This window comes from Opisthocomus hoazin, chromosome 5, assembly GCF_030867145.1.
Source record: "Opisthocomus hoazin isolate bOpiHoa1 chromosome 5, bOpiHoa1.hap1, whole genome shotgun sequence".
NCBI lineage: Eukaryota > Metazoa > Chordata > Aves > Opisthocomiformes > Opisthocomidae > Opisthocomus > Opisthocomus hoazin.
The window spans coordinates 73288680-73312909 of record NC_134418.1 but is presented as its reverse complement, the minus strand read 5'-3'; the positions used below and the strand labels follow the sequence as shown (position 1 = coordinate 73312909).

General features: G+C 38.9%; 1 protein-coding gene across 6 annotated transcripts in view; it reads right to left on the bottom strand.

Moving 5' to 3' along the window:
• GALNTL6 (polypeptide N-acetylgalactosaminyltransferase like 6) overlaps window positions 1-24230 on the bottom strand; it is a 635741-nt gene that overhangs the window by 307362 nt on the left and 304149 nt on the right. The window lies entirely within an intron of this gene.

Sequence of the window (24230 nt, the reverse complement as noted above, 5' to 3'; positions counted from 1 at the left end):
TGAACAGTTTCAGCAATGCTCCGTTTGATTGGTGTGAGGAACCGGATTACTCAGTTACTAAACATTTTAGCGGGCAGAGCACCCCACCCCCCACACCCCCCTTCATTCTCCAGTAAAAACTTCAGCATTGAAGTTCAGGGTGTGCAGCTTCCCAGAAAAAATGGTAAGGAAATCAAATATTTTGCTCTGGGCTCCTTGAACACCCTTGCACTCCAAGGGACCATCCAAATGTACTCAGTGCTTCTAATGACTCAACACTGCTGATTCCATTTCAGAAACCGATCACTTTGGTTCCCTAAAGAAATCATCTGCTTGTTCCCTGACAAAGCACAGACTTTCTATTCCAAAGACGACTTACTCCCAAGTTCGTTCTCATCATCAGTCACTTGGCTTGCTTTAGTACCTACCTCAGGCAACAACACCTCTATCTCTTCCAGCCAGAAAACACAGAACAAGCAAAAACACTTCAAAGAAAATCAGAACATAAAAGCCTGCACTTCTCACCTATTTTTATCCTTCTCATTCTTGCAGAGGATGAACTCTTCAGAGTTTCTGAGCCCTTCATGCCTACTCAGGTTCTCAAGAAGATACATTTTCCTCTACATCTAATTGATCAGCTTATAACCTCTCTGTCCCTGTCCCTCTCCCTCCAGGCCCACTCATAAAAAAATATCTCCTTTTACCTGAGCTCTCTAGAGAAATTAATCAGCTTCCAGCTGGATTTGATAAGTGACCAAGGCCACCTGATCTCAGCTAATCAGGAGCAGCTGCAGAAGAGGATGAAGAAGAAAGCAACCGCGAGCTGAGGGAAACATCCAGGGGTATCCTTACAGCCTATGAGCCTCTGCTAATGCTCTATTTCATATTGTACACAAAAAAAATGTTAAAAATATAGAATATGCAAATAAAGATGCTGTAGTTACTCAATCTTAGAATTTTTTGCAGGTAAAATAATCATTTTTTTTAGCCCAAACTTTGTGCATACAATTTCATTTAAATTCTTACTGAAAATAATTAATGTTACTTACAAGGGAAAAAAGTTAATCTGTATTATGAAAAAGCCTTTGTTTATGCTATTTCATTACTAACAGGTATCTTGTCATTTTTATTTTCAAACATCCCCAAATGAATAAAACACACTAACATAACACAAAACCAGAGACTAAGATTCTATCTGTAGCTTTATGATTTCATACTAAGCATGGCGGGGGAACTATAATACAAAATAAGCAGCTGACGATTCAGAGTGCTACTCAAAATTGAATAGTACAATTATATCAAAACTGTTTCATAACACAGTAACAAAAAGCTAATGTCATTCAACCTACAAGACATTGAAAATTTACCTCCTCTCTTTCAGTGCATATTCTAAGTAGACTCAAAGTAACTATTTTAATTTGCTTTTAATAAGATTTATTCAGACAGTTACTAATACAATGGAAATTCAAAAATAAATTATCTATATGATATGACATACTATTGTTAATCGATGTTTTTACAATATAATTTTCTGTCTATTCCAGCTATTCACCCTGTATTAAGAAAGGTATATTCTATGCTTTGCTTTTTTTAAAGGCATCTATTTGGCTGTTCAGGAGATGAATATGTTTCGTAGTGCTACAGTTTCTTCATATTGTTCCCTGCTAGTGAAAATTAAGACAAGTACTTTTAAAGTGAAGTCTTCCACTCTTTCTCACCGAACATGGAGCGCTACCGCTGTGCATAAGCCAAAAGAACAGCTATCATGGTTGTTATCTAGAGCAACTCAGCAACAGTCTGAACTTTCTCATATCATGCTACAGAAGTATTTGACCAATTGCATATACAAATTGCTTTTGCATTTATACATAAGTTGATGTTTGGGTTTGGCCTGGATAAATGTCAGGTGCCCACCAAAACAGCTCTATCACTGCCCCTCCTCAGCTGGGCAGGGGAGAGGAAATGTGATGAAAGGCTCGAGACATGGACAGGGAGAGATGACTCACCAATTACTGTCATGGGCAAAACAGACTGAACTTGGGGAGAAAAGGAAGTTTAATTTATCACCAATCAAATCAGAGTAGGATAATGAGAAATAAAACTAGATCTTAAAACACATTTCCCCCACCCCTCCCTTCTTCCTGGGCTGAACTTCACTCCTGTTTCTCTCCCTCCTCCCCCCAAGCAGCACAGGGGGATGGGGAATGGGGGTTACGGTCAGATCATCACACGTTGTCTCTGCTGCTCCTTCCTCCTCAGGGGGAAGACTCCTCACACACTTCCCCTGCTCCAGCATGAAGGTCCCTCTCACGGCAGACAGTACTCCACAAACTTCTCCAATGTGAGTCCTTCCCATAGGCTGCAGCTCTTCACAACCTGCCCCAGCGTGGGTCCTTCCCACGGAGCTGCAGTCCTTCAGGAACAGGCTGCTCCAGCATGGGTCCCCACAGGGTCACAAGCCCTGCCAGCAAATCTGCTCCAGCATGGGCTCCTCTCTCCACAGCTCAGAAGGTCCTGTCAGGAGCCTGCTCCAGCGTGGGCTTCCCACGGGGTCACAGCCTCCTTTAGGCATCCCCCTGCTCTGGTGTGGGGTCCCTTCCACGGGCTACAGGTGGAGATCTGCTTCACCATGGACCTCCGTGGGCTGCAGGGGGACAGCCTGCCTCACCATCGTCTTCATCATGAGCTGCAAGGGAAGATTCTTTGCTCTGGCACCTGGAGCACCTCCTCCTCCTCCTTCTTCACTGACCTTGGTGTCTGCAGAGTTGTTTCTCTCACATCATCTCACTCCTCTCTCTCCACTACTGTTTCACCACAGTTTTTTTTTAATTCCCCCTTCTTAAATATGTTATCTCAGAGGCACTACCACCATCGCTGATGGGCTTGGACTTGGCCAGTGGTGGGTTCATCTTAGAGCTGGCTGGCACTGGCTTATCAGACATGGGGGAAGCTTCTGACAGCTTCTCACAGAAGCCACCCCTATAGCCCCCCCGCTACCAAAACCTTGCCATGCAAACCCATAACATTTGGGCCATGAGGTGCACTAGAAGTTGTGAAGTGTGATTCTTTCCTAACACTGTATTAAAATACACACCTAAGACTTTAACAGAGGCTTGTGGGCTTTTATGAATCCAGTGGGTATTTCTCCCAGCTTTCTTTTTTGCTTGCTCTTTCACTCTGCAGCTCCCCCTGATTAGCTAGAGATCAGGTGGGCGTCTACCAGACCCAGCTGAGAGCAGCTGGCTAATTTATCTAAATGAGCTCAGATAAAAAGAGACCATTTCTGTCCTTGGAAGGAGAGAAATAGAGTGCTTAGAATACAAGTATTAAAAAAAAATGAAGTACAACAGTTGGATAATCAGTAGGCCCCTTTGCACAGAAAACTGCCATTTATGAGTCTCCTCAGCATTACAAATTATCATAAGGACATTAAAACTCTCTTCTGTCACTCATTTGCTTTCCTAGATGACTGGCAGAAATTACCATCATTGCACACTGATTTGAGCTGCCCTATCCAAAAGTGTACCTACGTGCCAGGGTGACAAGGGGAAACTTGGCAGTGCAAGAAGAGTAAAATTCTCAAGAAAAGCAGAACGAAGGAGTTTAATGTCCTGTTACTGGCTACAGAAGGCTACTTTAAACTGATTGATAGACAGAAAAAGCCCTTCTATACTGTTTTGCCTAAAGTCAAAATAGCAATTCAGAAAGTGCATCAGGGCTGTAAAGTATTGTAAGGAATAGAGGGTGAAAAAGCCCGACAGTGAATTTTTGGCCCCTTCAGGTTCAAACGGGGGCTCACCAAAATGTGATGGTGAAAACCAAGCCAGCACTAAGACTTGATACTATCTCTCTGAGCCTGGTTTTACAATTGCAGCGTAAATAACCCCAGAAAATAAGGACATTCAGAAGTTTTAGTTCAGTTACTCGGATTTTGAATTTTCAAGGAGGGGGGAAAGGAAGAGAAGAATCTAAAAGCACAGGAATGACACACGTGTCCAACCTGGGCCAAAAAATACCATTGAATGCTCCACTGCATGGAAACTCTAACAGCACTGTTTAATTCAATACAGTGCTGTCTAACCTTTGTGATTACAGAGTGATTACACTGATTTTTAACTCAGTAGTCAATGTAAGCAACATTTTGAAAATATGCTAGATATTTTATTTTCTTAAAACACTATGATTGTTTTGGAGTTGATATCTGTACATTGCTTAGTATTATGTTACTGTAAGGGTTGTAATAGACCATCTCAAAATGTTTCTTCATAGATATTCAGAGAAAAAAAAATGATAAAGATATTATAGCCATCCAGATAAAATAATGGCTTGGGCAAATATCAGATACTCTACAAGACTTTTTTAGCGCCATTCAAGGATGTTACTGTCTCCTAGGAAACAATACACTCTATACCTAGCCCTAAAGGTTTTCAGTTTTATGCTTGACAGCTTGTGATAACTGATAGTTCAAGGACACCTCAGTTAAAGGATCTTCTGCTTATATTAAACACAGGTACAGTAGAAGGAGCGTAAACTTTCTTGTTCAGCAGATGGATGAAGGGAAGAAGATTAGGGTGAGACCAGAAAATAAAAAATCATTTCATATATTTGGTAAAAATGTGTAATAGCAGAATAATGGCTCTGGATCTGCCATATTGGTATAGTTTCCAGGAATAATAACTATAAAGAGAACTGGGGTATCGTTGGCAAAATATAGCAGCTGTAAATCAATTTAAACATTCAGCAGAAAAGGAGTTCTGCACTACTTCTGCATGCAATGGATTGGGGACGTTGCTTAATATTATAAGCAACAAAACAGATTGCAAGTGGTTTTGGTTTCACGGTCTTTTGGGTTTTGTTTCAGTGGCTTGTTTTTACAATTCAGATGAACATTATTTATAATTTAATAGGCATGGTAAAAATATTGGCTTTGACATATAAGTTAAAAGATGTTAAGTAATTGCTTGACATCTTAACATAGGAAGCTAAGTGGATAAAGAACACAAGCTCCTCAGTGTCTGTGGGTGAGAACTGTGTACAAATCCAAATTGTTTACTGTTTATAGTCACTGCTATTAGTTTACTCAGGCAAGACTTCACAGTCACACCAAGTCAAGACCATAATTCATAAAAATAGTTAAGCATACCCTTTAACTCACACAAATTTTAATCCAGTAGAATTTCTAAAAGGGAAAAAGAATTCTCCATGTGCTAAAGACTTTATTAAATAAAAGTTTATTTTAATACATGAACCAATGAATAAGTGCATCTCATTATTTCTGATGAGATGATTCTGCCTTTTTTTTAAAACCATATTAGGAATTTTGTCTACTATACCTAAACATTCCATCCAGAACCTAGTATGATATTGCCTGTGCACATCACACATAAACTCAAAGCTCATCCTGTCATGAAAGATCTCACGGGGAGAACAGATATCTAATCTTATCCTAGAGCAATATTTCAATACAGCATTGAAGTCCCATGGGGGGAGAGTGATTGTATTTCTTACCAAGGGTAGCCAGAGGAGCACAAATTCAAAAAAGAATGCTGCCACACATCAGCTTTAAAGTGTAAGAAGTAATAGGGGAAATAAAGATCATCAGCCAAATAAAAACATTGAATCAGACACCATCTTCCACCTTCTTGCCACATAAACTTCTACACAGTAACCTTTTATGCTCCCGGATATGGGAGTAAGTGTGCAACTGGCAAAGTCAGAGGGAAAAAAACAGTGTTTAAAGCAATCTGTAGTATCTTTTACATAATTTCTGAGTTTCCCTAATGCACAGCTGTATACAAGTTTGCCATCTTGCCTTGTGGAGATGGACTTCATATTATTGTGATTAATAAGTATAAGATATTATCAATTCAGACTGCTGCCACATTCTGCTTTTTTGGGCAGTGAATTTCCATTTGAGTACAAACAAAAAAGTGTTCTTCCTTATTTTTCCTTATCCTCACAGACAGGATGGTGCAGTGCAGCACTAACATATTGGTTAAATTATTTTAAAAAGAGAGGTGGTTTGATAAATGCACAAAATAGGATTTTTTTCTTTTTTCACAGTAAATTTCTCACCTTCTTCTGCAGTATCTACTTTTGTGGAGTTCTCAACCTGTTCGCAAGTTTTGTATTTTGAGACCTTTAGAAGTCATGTGGGTGAACATTTTTTTATCTAAAATTAGTTCAAGAGTCAAGTCAGGGACTAGTACAGACTAGTCTTTGAGGGGGGGAAGCATTTTATCAAATCACTTTCTCCTTTCATACTAGGGAAGGAACTGCTTGCTTTGAACAAATGCCTTTCGTGGTTTTGCAAGTTTATATTTATTTCCACTGAAAAGTGTGAAGATTTTTGGCCAAGAAATGCATGAAGGAATGTTCTTTGCTGACTTGTTATGGAATGAGAAAATTAAATCAGCACATGCCTCAAATGAAAGTAATTGCCTTCATACCAAACTGGACTATCCAAGTAGCAAGAAAGTAGTGAAACAATGGGCTAGGCAATCCAGGGAACTGCAGAAGCCGTACTTAGCCAGGAAAGGAATGATACTGTGCCTCAGAGAGATTATTGTTACGACTCTGGTCATATAATGAGGTTGATCTTGATCTGAAATGTCTATGAACTCTACGAGAAATAGGAGGAGGACTAGGGATAAGTTGCTGGAATTATATTCTTCCTCAGAGTCAAAAACCTTGTAGCAGAAACTGAAATACATTTGTCTCGTCTGTTCTACTTTTTCCAGACTTCTGAGTATCCCACTAATTGTACAACTTCATGAGCCTAATCTATAGGAAAGCAATTTAATTGATTTTACATCAGCTGAAGCTGGATCAAAACTGCCTATTTGTTCTATTTTTTTGCTAGTCTATCTGGTAAAAGCTTGGAAAGCCTTTGCAGTATGATTTACAATACTTTTAATTATTCATTACATAACTCTGTCAAGGTCTGAGGCAATATAAAAGGCTTTTCTTTAGAGTTACAGACAAAGCTGTAATCAAATCTTACTTATGCAACTGGGAAGAATAAAAATCCTGTCAAGTATATCCTGAACAATACATTTTCAAGCAAGAATAAATAATTTCTTTATAAATAAATAAAAAAAAATTATTTATTACTGTTTCAATATCAAGCTACTACAGAAAACAAACAATCCAAAATTCACTCCAGTTTTCTGGTAGAAAGTATTAAAATTCCTACTATTTTATTAACCTTCAGATGCTAGTAGCACATACCAGGACCACATAGTCCTCAGTAAGTGGTACAGAAATGTTATTGGCAGAAAAGATGAGGCTTTGCCCCTTCAAGACTGCTACTACAGTAACACGATGGTCAGCAGCAGAAACATGAACACAACTGCCTCTCTCTTCAGGAATGGCTTTACACAAATAGCACAGGTCGTGAGAAAAAGGGAGAAAAAGTTAAAATTTTAAATGTTGTTATGACACTGCCTACAGACATCTAGAACTGAAAAAAACAAACCCCTAAAACGAAAAAAAAGAGAGAAGAATATGGTCCTTGAAAAATGTAAAAGAGTACATTCATATTGTATTGTAGTTGAATCTTTAGCATACTGTTTGCTTATCAGTCACATGAGATATAAATGAAAAGAACCTGTTGCTAAGACAGAAATGAGATCTATACTTATAGCGGTGATGTGTTGCCCCATCCCTCAACAAAATGAAATCCCATACTGAGTAGGAGGTAGATAAAGGAAGAGCATTTCCTGGAAAGAAAAGGAGATAAGAGGGACAAACTGGAACCTCTGAAATGTACTTCTTTTTACACATTTGGTCTTAAGATGTTTGAGAAGCATATCTGTAAAAAGAAATGCATACCAAAATGAAAACAAAAAAAATTATGAAATACAGCTTTTTAACAGCATTAGACATAATTTCCAGATTTCCATAGACTAACCAGGCCTGGGCTGACTCTTCATGTTAATCTAAGATCATAGCTTCTGTGTCAGAAAGTAAAGAAAAAGATGGCATGAGATTTTCAGAGTCCATGAAGTGGGAGAAGCTGACTACCAGTAGTATGTATACACCAAGGGCATGGTAGTGCTTCATACACTCTTCCTAAAAGGTGAATCAACAGTAACCGCTACCAAAAGACACAGTGGTGAGGCAGCTAAAAGAGAAGAGCAGTAGTGATGGTGAGTAGAAGAATGAAGCAGCACAGCAAGAGGAGCAAGGAACAGCGATGTCTGGCAGAGTCGTAGAAGCCCCAGGTCACGGTCCCAAAGCTCTGGCAACTTGAATCGGGCCTTGTTGCATCGTGGGACTCCACAGTTCCCAACGTAAGAAGGTTTTAGGTCAGGAGTGGGGAACAATCCGCTGGCCTAGCTGTTGCCTTGCAAAAGAGGGCTGCAAAATTATTATTATTATACTTTAGGAATTAGCCCTTATATGTTCTTTGTTTGTCTTTAATAAAATAGTCTTTGTTGAGTCAATTAACTTGCAAGAAGACAAAATAAGCTCAGTCCTCTTGAGATTAATTCTTATAGATACCTAGGCATTTTACTAGATATTACTTTAAATTTCAACCTTGCCTTTGCTGATGGCAGCTGTGTCCTAGCAGAAAATGTGCATTATACAGTTAACAGTAGGAACAATCCAGCTCTTCTTATGATAACTTTTATGTCACTCATTTAATTTTCATTATTTGAAATCAAGACCCTGGGCTTTATTTAAATATGTGCATTTTCTCAATCAATAATTAATTGCTAAATCTCATAGCCTGTGCTTTGTGGAACATTAGAGTAGTGCATCCCTCACCTTTTTCATCCATTTCAAACATTAAAAATGCAGCCTCTGGATTTCCAGCATATGCACTGCAGAATAAAAATACACTGTGTGTGGGGAAAATGATTGCTTTAAAATATATCATGTGGTTAACCAGTGGCATTGTTGTGTTTCAGCAGAAGGGTGACTGCATATGAACTCTGAAAAGTAAATTGCCTGAAGGCTTGAACAAACACTTCACAAAAATAAATATTTTTTTAAAATCTATGAGTTTCAACACTTGCTTCAAGTACTACAATGGCTTGGCAGGCAGAGAGATTCATTCTAGCCCCTTTCCCCCTTTAATAGGTCTCAGAAAAAAAAAGGAAGAAAAAAAAGACCATACTATTTGGTATGTCCAGAGTACTGAGAATGCCGCAGTGTACAGCACAAGGTAAGTAGCAACACATGCTGTTTTGATATGAGTTGCTCTATCACTACAGCAGAGCAGCAATATCCTCAGTAACATTCCGCAGGCTGAGCTGAATCTAATCATATCTCTGTAGCCAAGGGATGCACAGTACGTCTTCTATTTAGTCTAACTACTTATCACCAAATGCCACAGCCACCGGAATGCTGTTTTTCATTTACCATTGGAACAGACTGGCTGTAGACCATTAGTCAGAGCCAAACACTGAATGAACAGGCATGTGAGAAACAGAACTCAATCATAAAAAAGGATCCACAGTTTGGTTTAGTAACTGAATGACCTGTTAGGATAAAAAGGACCTTACCATGGAAACAAGATTACCTAAAGAAAAAAATAATCTACTAATAGTGGTAGCGTGTTTATTTCAGTGCTTAAATAAATTAATCCAGACAAACTGCATCAAGAATGGCATTCTAATAGCCTCTGGTACCAGTGGGTCTTAATGCATGTGTCTGAGCTGATCTCTTGGAAAAGCTCAAACTGAAGTGTTACTAACATGGTATATACAGGAATTAAATAGCTCCACAAAGTTAATGCAAAATCACAGTTGCATAGGTACAGTTTTAGAAAGCCCAGAAATACAAGATGATAGGGGTCTAACAGCTGTAATTAACACCAGACTTTTCTGTCCTCTTTTCTTCTTCATTCTGAGACGTATTATAACCATGTGCCGTTTACCACACGCAATTATAGGAAAACAAACAGGATGTTCCATGGAACAAATCTATTAATTGGAGTTCTTTAATTTTTTTATTTTCTTTTTTTTCTCATGAATTCAATCTAAACTAGCTCTAGAAGCTGGCTTTGTGGCTGATCTGTAAAAATGAATTTAGTTGTGTAATTTAGTCAACAGTGCACTATAGCGTAGTCACTCTTGCTCTAGAAGCACTCATGATGTATATCCTACAGAGAAAGAACACATGAGCTGTCACAGCTCCCAGCAAATTTAGATTTAGCCTGTAAGACCCCTACCAGGAAAAAAAAAGTTATATCCATTCTTACATATGGAGATACTAAATATTCACATTTAAAGTTTGAGGCAGACCGGGGAACAAGAACTATGCCACCTGATTCCCTACACGGTGACTCAGTGACAAGGTCGTCCTTCTTCCTTCTGTAAAGCTGAGAAGAGTGTTCATAAGCCAGCAAACTTTGCACACTCAGGGTCAAGAAGGTAGCTTCCTCAGGTAGTCTATGTGTGTTTTATTGCTTTTTCAGGTTGACTTGGATCTATACATTATAAAATACAGTGCCATATTTCTCTGATGATAATTAGTATAATATGAAACTGAATCTGAGTATGAAAATAATTACCTGGTTTAATAAAAAACCAGGTACCCTCATTCCCACAAATTCAGAGATACTAGAATTATCCTCAAGACAAGCAATATAAGCCCAGGGAACTGTACTAACACGTGAAGATATAGCAAGGTGCAGTTATGGCAGATAAACAACTGAAACTCAAGTTATGTTGTGCTCATGGGACTGGTCTACCTAACTCTTTCCCCTTTACTTAAAACATGATGCATTTTTTTTCTAACACACCCAAAGTAACACTTTGAATCTCAATGTTCTTCTCCTATTCGTGTTTCCTTTTGGCAAACCAGACTCATTACTCTTCTGAAAACTGCCGCATATACTCTACATATAATCTGCTACCACACTTCCCAGGGACTGCCTTTTCCTCTTCTTATAAGATACCACTAATGCTACAACCATTAATATTGTCTTTAACATTCATTTTGTGGTTTAAAATACATTCTTCATTTGAAAGAGCCTTACAACTGACTGACATTCTTGTGGTAAGGAGAACTAAAATTCATGTTTGACCTGCTATGAGCACAGCTCTTCACAGCCCTTTTCCTCCTTTGCCATCGATCCACCTCTTTCTGAATAACAGGAGTCTAATTAATGCCAACTATTTTTCAAATCCCTGACACAAATTTGAGTAAATTTCCTGTACTAAAGCCAACTGAAACTTCCAGTGAATATATGCTGTGGAATGAAGCAGAGGCAGATGTGGAGACTCAAAAGATCACCTTCAGACACGAACTGAACAGATTTTAAACTAATTAATTTAAAATATTTTCTATTCCAAAGGATAATTCATCACCTGCAGAACACAACTAAATATTTATCCAAAAACCACATGTACGTATAATTCAGCAGGAACCCACCTGTGCCCATAAGGAACTTTTCTGAAAAAGTTGATTTACTGAAAACTGATGGTTGTATTCAACTGAGTATTTGCTGATTTTTTTTTATTTTGTTGATGTCTGGGTTAGAAGAAGCAAATCAAAAACATATTTTGAAAACCAAACTTTTAAAATTACAGTCTGTTTTTTAAATCCTATATAAATGACAAAACTTAACTAACATTATCAACGGATAGACAACTAAGTTGAAAATCCTGTTTGTGAACAAAAGCAATGCTTTCTCATTTTATCATGGACAGAAAAATGTTTCAAGTATCAACCCAAAAGGTCTTACATGCACACAACTTTAACTTTCAGATGTAGATGAAACAACTCCCCGAAAATGTCTTTCTTACTGAGAAACATAAAAAATGCTGAATTCTATTATGCAGATTCATGATGTATTTACGCAGCACACAGTAATTCTCAATTCTACTTTTGTCTGCATCATCAAAAGTCCCTCAATAAATCCTGCCTTTGAGGAAAGCAAGGGGATATTTAGCAACCACGCTAAGAGAGCAAGCATACACACTGCCCTAGCCCTCCGTAACCACAGGTAACAGAAGAATAGGAAATAAAGCAGAGATTAACTTTAATTGTAGGATTTGTTTTAAAAGCTTTACCAGAAACTCCACCTTTTAATTAGTCAAGTATATTAGAAACTTGAAAAGCAGAAAGAAATTGTTCCTCTTATTTTCTAGAGGGGGAAAAAAATTACTTAGCTTGTCTATTTTGTTGCCATTAATTCATCTCTGCATTCATTTGATATGCTTTAACTTACAGAAGGTTTTTCTGCACGTTTAATTTAATTTTTCTGTACTTTCTCAAATAGTAAACCTACATCTTTAAAATCATTAAAAGCTTCACTGTGTATTGTTACAATTGAGAGAAATTATGACAGACGACTTTGACTGGATTAAGAATTGATGCTCTGCGTAGAGGAAGACTTTCTGTATAAGGTTGCATTTGTCATGTCAAAATGTTTTCAATGTTTGATATTCACTCTAATTACTGAGTCTTGATTTTTTTGTTTTAGTTATATTTTCAGAATACATTTTACAAAATCCATGATTCTTTTGCTAAAATCAGACTGTCGCTGACAGAAATCACTAGTAATGAGCTCACTTCCCCTACAATAGATTCATCATCCAGATGGTCTGTGAAAATGCATGTAATACACTTAAGCTTTTTGAAAGGATCTATCCTTCAATATGCCTTTGAGAGTCTTTGCTAAAAATAAACAAATGTATAAGAAAACATCCCTACAAGGCACATTCAGGTTTTATACTAAGCAATGAGAAACTTTCCAATCAATTCCTTTCCTTCCCTCTTTTCCCTTTCATTTGTATCAGCTGACCACAAAACACTGGAAAACATAAACTGTCGTTGACCCAAGCATTCAGAGAGACAGCTACTCTCAAGGATTATCATTAAAGGACCTTCTCAATATGGGGATTTATCTCCCGAACTGAGTTCTTACTGCTCATTAAGCATGATTAAGCATCCCTGAAATGATTGGTCCGAATTGAACTATACCAGTGGGCTAAAATTGTAGCTAAGAATCTATTCATTTATCCGTACCCTTATTAGTGTTTTTGATATGTGTAATTATTATCCACTAAACAAAACAGATATGAAATGAAAAAATGTTACTTGAGTATAAGACATTGCCAAGCAATGCTCAGGGGCTCATAATTTCCATGTAAAATTTCAGAGTCCTCCGAAAAAAAAATACGAAAACATAACCTGTATCATAGTTTATTACAAAATTAAAAACAAAAAAAAAAAAGTTCATGGTTGTGTAAACTGGGGGAAAAAAGTCATTTAAATACCATACTGAAGTGGCAGTATGTTACTAACTTGCTTAACTTACTGATTAACACCAGCTAATTAAAAAGCCAGCCCTCTAGAACTTCAACATCTCACAGCTTTCACTCTTCTTTCTGAAGCATGTGATGTTTGGATTTCTTCCCAGTATAACTGCTTTAATAAAAGCTGGGAACATAACATATCAAAAAAACCCAAATAAACTAACATGTTATTTATTTAGAGGTTTCTTTTAATTGTTGCATGACAATATTGAAATTAGATTAGTCTGTCAACTGCAAAATCCCCAAAGAGTGATTCGAAGTATTCAATAAACAGAATAGGCTTTCCTTCGAAAGAGCAGGAAAAGAGACCTGGGAGGACAAGGGAATCGGCATCTTCTTACTTTCTGCTATCTTGTCCTCTGGGGACTATTTCTTCCCCGATTCATATACCAGTACTCACTGTGCTTCAGAATCAGTCTCATGTTCTGTAAGGTGCCATGGAACAACAATGCAAGGAGCAACTAGAAGCATCAGTAGCCTCGGAGACATTGATCAAAGTTTCCAAAACACAGCACATAAAGCACAAGGAACCTGGAAATAGGGTAACCTGAAATTACTTTAGCTATTATTTCAAAATATAAACCTCTTTTCAGAGTAAATTAAAAAATAAATACAAAAAGTAAGACTGTCTCCATACTCTAAGAAAACTGATAATGCAATTTAAATATATATATACTTTTTTTTTTAATCTGAGTATTAAAGTTAGTTTGTGTTTCTATTGAATATCTTGGCAAGTCTTACTATTCACATTTCAACATCACCTGCAGGCCTTCTAGTCAAGATTGCCTAAAAAAGGAGTTTGTTTCCAGCTTGTAGACAGCAGAACTTTCACCCAGGTTAGAAGAACAAAATACCATTCCTAGAAATGTGGTTTCTTTACACTTTCTTTTTGTTAGAAGGAAGACAGATTCTCCCAGGTACCACTCCACTGCAAGCATGGAGGGTGGACGAATTTGTGTCACATAACCACCGCCAAAAGGTAGCTGTCTGTGTTCCTTGAGAGCAGTTCTTACAGAGCATCATTTGATGAGCTACAGTCTGTAAGGCAAATTATAGCAAAACAAACATATATCTCTGCCTTTTCATATATATTGATTGGATGTCAGACAAATCGTTTCACCAGTCCAGTAATTTTCCTCTGCCAGCTTATTTAATGAAAACAGGAAGGAGAAGAAATGAAAGTCACCTTACACATATTTAAGTCAAACTGCATTGAGATGACTATACTACACTTTTGTACTTGCAAACTTAATTCACACCTTCAAAAGAAAAAAACACTATGACAGGAAAGTCAGTACAGTTTATTGGGTCTTTTAGGAATTACTGTTAAATCCCAACATCTTGTTGGCCTTTTGAAGGCCAAAAGGCTAAAAAATACTCCAAAAACTGTGTTGGTGAATTTAACTATGTCCTCTGCTAAACTGTATTTTCCGTATATGTAAAAAAACTAAGTTTACACCATCAAGTCAAATAGAAGCACAGACAAGGTACCATATGGCTTATAAGAAAGATGGGAACAGACTTTTTAGCAGGGCCTGTTGCGACAGGACAAGAGTTAATGGTTCTAAACTGAAAGAGGGTAGATTTAGACGAGATATAAGGAATGAATTCTTTACAATGAGGGTGGTGAAACACTGGCACAGGTTGCCCAGAGAGGTGGTAGATGCCCCATCCCTGGAAACATTCCAGCCCAGGTTGGATGGGGCTTTGAGCAACCTGATCTAGCTGAGATGTCCCTGCTCATTGCAGGTGGGTTGGGCTAGATGACCTCTAAAGGTCCTTTCTGACCCAAAGCATTCTGTGATTTGATGATATATCATCTTTGCAGAACCTTAACAATTGCGATGCTAAGAAAGGCAACTGGTGGATTTTAGAGTGTAAAGAGCTTTCTGATTTCTTTGGAATGGTTTGCTTGTGATTATCACTATGGTTATTATAGATGACGAAGTCCATAACACACAAGGCTACTGACTAGTGTGCAGGTGATATGTGGCACCAGCATACTATGCTGATAGAAAGTTCTCTCAAGTATTATGCAGATTAGACCAAAACAAGGAGTCTTTGTCAATCATTTGGTAAACCTTTAAAACTGAAGTTCCTCTTATGAGGCTTTTGACCTGGATTCAGGTTAAAGGAATGTCTTCCTTAAATCTTTATAAGAAATACTCTTTAAAGCTGGTTGACAGCAGCCTATTCCATGTTTCAAACTTAAAAGATGACTCAAAAGTAGTAAGGAAAAGTACCCTTTTGTCGTTGCTTCTGAATTGAAAAGTATGGTCTGGCTATACTATAATTGCTGTATTTGTTCCAGGTCTTTTCCTACAGCTTAGTCAGGATTCATTTGCCCCTTCTTTGAATTGGGATTTTCACAGCAAAACAAGCAACAACTAAAAACTGAAATACAAAAGAAAACAATGTTTCTTTGTTCCACTGAGTCAAGCAGTAATTGCCCTGAACTGACTAATTTGATCATTTTTTCACCTATCACAAAAGATAACTCAATTCAGATGGTCTATAGAGCTCTCATCCTCCTTCCGCACAAAGACAGGTCGAGTCTGAAGGTCTCTCAGCGGTTTGTTCATTTCAAACTCTCCCTGCAAATGAGCCACATGTTTCTAGAAGACTATCCAGACAAAATTCCTTTTCCAGAATTACTAAAAAACATACTTCTTTTTTTAAAAAAAAGAACTAGTAGCTACAGATGAACTCCTCCTAAAATTCACTTGGTCCTGAAAATGTTTAAGCAAAAGGAGAAAGACAACAGGGTGCTAACACTGCCCAGAACCAGAACAGCTTCCTAGACTGCAAGTGACAAATTAAAAGACAGATTTGATCTGAGACCCCCTCTCACACACACCCACCCTGCCCGCCCCCCCCACAAAAAAAAAAAAAACCAAACACCAAAAACTTCTCAAGTCGTTTCCCTTCTTTTTCACTTACTTTCAGGCAGACACTCTATTAAAACCCCACGTATTACATATAAGTTCACTAACCTCAGCACTTCATCACTAGCACTGATGTGAATCCACTGACCGATCTTAACCCCCATACAGGAGGGGTAATAATATGCTTGGGACTATCACAAGTTAATTGGCAGATGGCATCCGCTTCTTGGTGTTTCCTTTAAATTTCATTTTTGCTTTGGCTTGTTTGTTTCTCTCTTTTTAAAATTTTGTAAGGATTGAGATCTACATTCAAATACAAAGGGAGAAGGTACTAGAGAGGAGAGTTTGGTCTGTTAAGGACACCACTCTTGCCCCACAGATGAAAATATAGAGAAAGATGGGAGACTATCAACTTTAATAATTTTTCTTACAGAGCACTTCTTGCAATCTGGACATTAGTTTCAAGCTAGAATAGATATCATGGGTTTACGGTATAGTCATAGACATCTCTTGCTGAGTTACTGGAAATACAATTTTCTTTCTGCTTGTCACAATAAAAATCAACATGCCAATGCCCAGTACAGAAGGGTATACTGAAGCTCATTTTCAGGGCTCTAATTAATATGAATCAAAAGGATGTATTAGGAACTTTGTTCCCCCTTCCTTGGCCTCTCTGGTAGTCCTTAAAAATGAGCTTACCTGTTACATTTAAGTTGTATCACTGATGAGTTTTGACAGGCAGGGAGGAGGCAGGGAAGAACGGGAGAAGAATCTAGTTAACTTCAACCACAAGAAGCGCCTCAAATCTTCGCTGTGAGTACTGAGACCACAGAGTCATTGAAAATGAGTCTTGACTCTGACTTATAGCCACACATAAATTCCTCTTTACATGTAGATTTAAGCAGCAAGAGTTAGTTCTATCACTGTTCTCCGACAGAGCCAAATGCGACAGAGCCACAGCCTTACACTTCCTGGCTTCTTCTGCAGCAGTGCAATCTTAGGCTGTGAGCTGGGATCCAGTGGGGGTGTGTACTAACCCCAAATCACCACTTCAATAAAATGGTGAGATGCCATTTCCCAATCTGGGGAAGCAAGTTTGTAGTTGTCCAGGGAAAAAATTCAGCACTTGTGAAAAAAAACAAAGCAAACCATATTTTCTAGATAACAGAGTTTAAATTTCTGGAGAAGGCATCACTGAAAAACGTGTCTTTCCGACTCGGTATTGGAGAGTATAATACCCTTATTTGTGATTGACACCTATCTCCAAAGTGATCTCACTGTTTCTAATAGGACATCCAGACCATTAAGCCTGAGTAAGAATGGTAGAATCAGATCATAGTCTAGAGCGCTTTATATTTACAGAACAAATATGTTTTAATCTGTGAAACACTTTATGTAACTGCAGCAGATTGTAACCATCTCTTTCATATTATATAACCTTTATATGCCATCTCCTTCACAAGCAATGATTAAAATAACATTTTAGAATTTTTAAATCACGTCAGACTTGCATTACGATAAACTGATGAACATTTTTCCCCTTTACAAAACAATACATTGTAGACTGCATGAAGTATATTCATGATTAATGCTATGAACGATCAGCTTACGACTGTTTATTTGAGACCTTGGCTACCATTAGATTTCCAATTATATTGCAACTCCTCAAATTCTTTCTAAAGGAATTGCAAGTTCAGAGGCCTAAACTAAATTTACTAAATTTCTATAATATATAATGCTGACAGAAATCACAGTGTATAATCCCATCTGAAATATGGGATAAGTAAATCAATATTTTAGTATATGCTTCTTTCCCTGCACAACTTTGATTATATTTATCTGTTTAAGTATCACGGAACTAATTTTTTCATAACCAACAGGGAATTACATTTAATGTTGTTATCTGTATGAGGCTGCCTCATATCTTCTAGAGGCACTCTGGCACTAGACTTTGCTTTGGCAAGTTCTTCTGAATTTAAGAATGGGCACTGTTCAAAATGATAAGGATTAACCACAGAAGATTGGGGGAATTATTCTGCACTTTGTTCTCAAAAATTCTTGAACAGAAGTGATGGAAAGTGATCAGCAATGCACAATTTCTTCAGGTCACGTAGAAGTCAAACATCAGGTGTTCACTAATTTTTATCACTGTGCAAACGCACTCTTGATTCTTTTGCCGCCTTTTAACATTCCACCCCAAGAATACAGAGTTTCATTGTATTTCCATTCTCATCACAAACATATACAGTTCACTTCTTTTTCAATGTCTCCGTTTAGTTTGTTTATAGAACTAATCACAGAATCATAGAATGGTTTGGGTTGGAAGGGACCTTAAAGATCATCAAGTTCCAACACCCCTGCCATGGGCAGGGACACCTTCCACTAGACCAGGTTGCTCAAAGCCCTGTCCAACCTGGCCTTGAACACTTCCAGGGAGGGGGCATCCACAGCTTCCTTGGGCAACTTCTTCCTGCACCTCACCACCCTCAGAGTAAATAAAATTTCTTCCTAATATCTAACCTAAATCTACCCTCTTTCAGCTTGAAGCCATTACCCCTTGTCCTATCACTCCATGCCCTTGTAAAAAGTCCCTCTCCAGCTTTCTTGTAGGCCCCCTTCAGGTACTGAAAGTCTGCGATAAGGTCTCCCCGGAGCCTTCTCTTCTCCAGGCTGAACAACGCCAGCTGCCTCAGCCTGTCCTCATAGGAGAGGTGCTCCAGCCCTTGGATCATTTTTGTGGCCCTCCTTTGGTCCCAGTCCAACAGGTCCATGTCTTTCCTGTGCTGAGGGCTCCAGAGCTGGAAGCAAGGATCCAGGTGGGGTCTCACCAGAATGGAGCACAGGGGCAGAATTGCCTCCCTCGACCTGCTGACCACGCTTCTTTTGACACAGCCCAGGATGCTGTTGGCCTTCTGGGCTGCGAGCTCACATTGCTCGGTCATGCTGAGCTTCTCATCAGCCAACACCCCCAAATCCTTCTCCCCAGGGCTGCTCTCAATCCCTTCATCCCACAGCCTGTATTGGTACTGGGGGTTCCCTCGACCCATGTGCAGGACCTTGCACTTGGTCTTGTTGAACTTCATGAGGTTTGCATGGACCCACTTCTAGAGCTTGTCCAGGTCCCTCTGGATGGCATCCCTTCCCTCCAGCATGTTGACTGCACCACCCAGCTTGGTGTCATCAGCAAACTTGCTGAGGGTGCACTCAGTCCCGCTGTCCGTGTCGCTGACAAAGATGTTAAACAGTACTGGTCCCATTACAGACCCCTGAAGAACGCCACTCATCACTGATCTCCACTTGGACATCGAGCCATTGACTGCAACTCTTCGAGTGTGACCATCCAGCCAAATCCTTATCCACCAAGAGGTCTCTCTGTCAAATCCTTCTCTCCAATCTAGAGACAAGGATGTCATGTGGGACAATGTCAAATGCTTTTCTCAGGTCCAGGTAAATGACATCAGTTGCTCTTCCCTCACCCACCAATGCTGTAACCCCATCATAGAAGGCCACCAAATTTGTAAGGCACGATTTGCCTTTAGTGAAGCCATGCTGGTTGTCACCAATCACCTCCTTATTTTCCACGTGCCTTAGCACAGTTTCCAGGAGGATCTGCTCTACAATGTTGCTGGGCACAGAGGTGAGACTGACTGACCTGTAGTTCCCCAGGTCTTCCTTTTTTCCCTTTTTAAAAATCGGGGTTATGTTTCTCCTTTTCCAGTCAGTGGGAACTTCACTGAACTGCCACAACTTCTCAATTATAAGGGATAGTGGCTTAGCAACTTTGTCCGCCAATTCCCTCAGGATGTGTGGATGCACCTCATCAGGTCCCAGGGACTTGTGTACCTTCAGGTTCCTTAGATGGTCTCAAACCTGATCTTATCCTACTGTGGGTGGTTCTTCACTTTCCCAGTCCCTGCCTTTGCCATCTGCGACTTGGGCAGTGTGACTGGAGCACTTGCTGGTCAAGACTGAGGCAAAAAAGTTGTTGAGTATCTCAGCCTTCTCCATATCCCGAGTAACCAGGTCCCATGTTTCCTTCCAGAGAGGGCCCACATTTTCCTTAACCTTCCTTTTATCACTGACATCCCCTACAGAAGCTTTTCTTGACATCCATGGACAGATCCAATTCTATCAAGGCTTAGTTTTTCTAACCTGATCCCTGGCTGCTCGGACAATTTCTCTGTATTCCTCACAGGCTACCTGTCCTTGCTTCCACCCTCTGTAGGCTTCATTTTGGTGTTTTATTTCATCCAGGAGCTCCTTTATTCATCCACACAGGCCTCCTGGCATTTTTGCCTGACTTCTTTGTTGGGATGCATTGCTGCTGAGCTTGGAGAAGGTGATCCTTGAATATTAACCACCTTTCTTGGGCCCCTCTTCCCTCCAGAGCTTTATCCCATGGTACCCTACCAAGTAGGTCCCTGAAGAGGCCAAAGTCTGCTCTCCCGAACTCCAGGGTAGTGAGCTTGCTGTGCACCCTCCTCCCTGCCTTAAGGATCTTGAACTCCACCGTTTCACGGTCACTGCAGTCCCTTGAGCTTCATGTTCCCCACCAGCCTCTCCTTGCTGGTGAGAACAAGTTGCAGCATAGCACCTCTCCTCATGGGCTCGTCTATCATTTGGAGAAGGAAGTTATCACCAAGGCATTCCAGGAACCTCCTGGATTGCTTATGCCCTGCTATGCTGTCCTGGCAACAGATATTGGGGGGGTTGAAGTTCCCCATGAGGACCAGGGCTTTTGAATGGGAGGCTGCTTCCATCTGCCTATTGAGGGCCTTGTCCGCTCGGTCTTCCTGGTCGGATGGGCTGTAGCAGACCCCCGCTACAATGTCACCAGTCCCTGCCCTGCCTTTAATCCTGACCTATAAGCTCTCTGTCACTCCTCATCCATCCCCAGGCAGGGTTCTGTGCACTCTAGCTGGTTACTGAGGTAGAGGGTGACACTCCCTCGCCATCTGTATAAATGTCTGTTTGTTTGTAGACCTATAGAACATTCTGTTTGTTTATAGAACTAATCTTTATGAAATGCCTGCACTGAGGCATGTAAAGGTCAAGATCTTTAAAATCCCCTTCTCCCGGTCAAGATAACATTTTGAAGAAGGAGAAAGGTAAAGACTATACTGAATACACAAAAAAATTAAAATCTTCATTCCTTCTCTCCACATAAGGCTTACACATGATATTTAAATATATACAAATAGGAGGAACACAGACCTTGCAAATGGCTCAATAGCTGCTGGGATAACCATTCGGTGACACAGTGCATTCTAAATTTTTTTTCCTCTGGGACCTTATTAGCAGACAGGAGCAAAATGGCTCAACAGTCAAACATCAAAGTATTGACAGCCACATCTTAGAAGTCAGTTTATCAACTACTTAACCAGTTTCTTTTGGAGTCAAAGGTATTCATAAATTTATATTTATTCTTATAAACCGCTCCTTACCTGTTACCCTTCTCTCAGAAATTTGCTTGCAATTACACTGAATTTTCAATGCTCCTTATAGAACAAAACCATTTCAGTATACACATATAAGCAGTCAAAAGGATCTTCAAACCATTACAAAGGAAAAAAACCAGCAGTATTTAGAGAACAGTCTTTTGAAACATTTCCTTTCCAAAACAATGTGAAACAGAAATTGAAAATGCAAAACCACTATGGAACTTGCAGCAGGCAATCTTTCTACATCACTTTATAGTCTATTAATTTCATTAATAGAATTGATCAAAAATTTTTCAGAAATTAAACCTTGTTTTTTGTTTTCCATCAGCTCTGCTCAGTTGGGAAGTTTCTATTTTTCTATTCCTCCAGCTCCCCTTTTGCAGTATTTTACAATGGGAAAGCTATCACTTGTAGGTAGAAATAGCTTTTCATAATCAGAAATAGCACCATATTTAAATATAAACATTCAATCTGTACTTCTTTAAAAGCCCAAGAATTACACATTTGAATGCTTCCTCTTATCTGAGAAGGGCTGTAATTCATCATTACCAATATTACTTGTAATGGATGAGCACATACCGATGAGAATTGCTTGAGGGAAACAGATACAATAATTTTCAGAAATGGATTAATAATGACATTGACTGATTCTTTAGCACTCTTAGTCTCACTACCCAGGACATAGAGGTGGAATCAACAGAATTTCTTCTTGTGGATGTTTCCTTAGGCCTTCACGGCTCTCTCCTGTTAATCACATACCTCATGGGAGCATTCAGGCATCCCAGACTCCTAGTTTTGCACAGAAAGCCTAGAAAAATCAGTGTCCATTGGTGTCACCGCAGTTGCCATGCTCCTGAAACAAACACCTTGATAGACACCTCCTCAGAGCCCTCCCCAGACAACCAAAGGGAACTGGGGAAATCTCTGATGAAACGAAGAAACTTGTCAAATCAGTAGCTGATAAATGACAATAAATGGCTTCGGCATCCAGGATCTCTAGTCTATCCAGAGACACACGCAGACTTACACTGCCCTGATACAATCAGCGTTGCTGTAGCTGGGCTAATACCCATACTGGTAGCTATCGAGGTTATTACTAAGCAAGCTGCATTTACAGAAGGTGCACTCACAGCTCTGAACTGCAATGCAAGAACGCTCTTCTGATATACATAAGACACTGTTTACTATGTGCCGAAACAAAAATTATGACAGATGTAAGATTTGCATTTGTTTATAGTTCTCATATTTTTAATGGAAATTAACCATATTCTTCATCAAGGCATGTCATCAGTTGTATTCCCAGAGGAAAATAGATTAATAGAAACAACTCTTAGATTAAATGCTGATTTCTTGTCAGAAAGATGGCATGACATATCAGCTCCAATAAAGTCAGTTTTTCCTGATTATCTTATTCTGTCCCTTCCCCCTCCATTGTAATATTTGATTAACTTAATGGGTTAATTCAGAAAATGGAAACAATTAAGCTTCTATATTTTTCTTCCTAAAGTATCTTTCAGAACTGTTTAGTCAGGAATTACCTTTTTTTTTTTTTAAAAAAGGTAAACTTTTGCATCCTTTTTTCTATATTTCAATAGCTGGTTTTCAGGTAATGGCAGAATAATATTCAGAAAAAAAAGGCAGTGATTGGTATGACTGAATGAAATAATTTTAATTTCACTACGTCTATTCTGTGCTGATGAGCAGTATATTTACCATAAGTCTCTAAATTCTTCCTTTCTGCCTTTGAATAAATCAGGGCTTGCATAACTGTCAACTAATTGGCTACCTTTCCCATTCTACCAACAGTACAGCAATTAGTACTGCAAACCAACAGCACATTCCCTTTATTGGCTATTTGCATTCATGTATCAAAATTAACCAACTAACATTCTTAGAAGTGTTTTGCAAGTTTTATGCTCACTCAGAGAGACTGAAAATATTGAAACTGCATTAAAAACCCGTGAAAGAGAAATGAGCTGCAAGAAGAATAGCAAATTGATCGGTATTAGAGAAGTAGTTCTGTTGCTTTTCCTAACTCATAATAAAAAAGGAAAACTAAACATCATAGTATACAAAAAATATACAGTTAACCTGCCAAAATCATTCTATCATAACGGTCAGAGAACTATGGAGCTTCTAGACAGAATTAAAAATTTTAAATATGGAATACCTACAATGACAATAGATATAGGAGGAAGAATCTGGCTATGTGAAAGGTTATTCATCAAATTATCTGAAAAGAACAAGAAGTACATTTCCTAAATGAACAGTGTATCCAGGCACAGTCTTTCCTTGCAATAACAGAGGCAAGAGGCATTGGTTAGTCAGTTTACATGTACACTTGAAATAGGGGTGCTCTTTGGTTAATCCTTTAAAGAACATAAACCAAAGCATAAAATCCCGCACAAATGTCTTCGATACTGTGCCTCAGTGTGGTTGTTTTTGTGTTGTTTTTGTTGGCATGTTTTTGTTGGTTTTTTTTTTTACTTTTAAGAACAACCTTCAGCCATGAAAAGAAGTACGGGGAAGCTTCTCAAGCATAACAGACTCATCTCTCAATCATCTGGACCAATATCTTTCCCGAGTCTCACCTGGCTGCCCTGCGAGTTTCAAGAGTTCTGTACAGGAAAGGTGAGCAACAGGAACACATG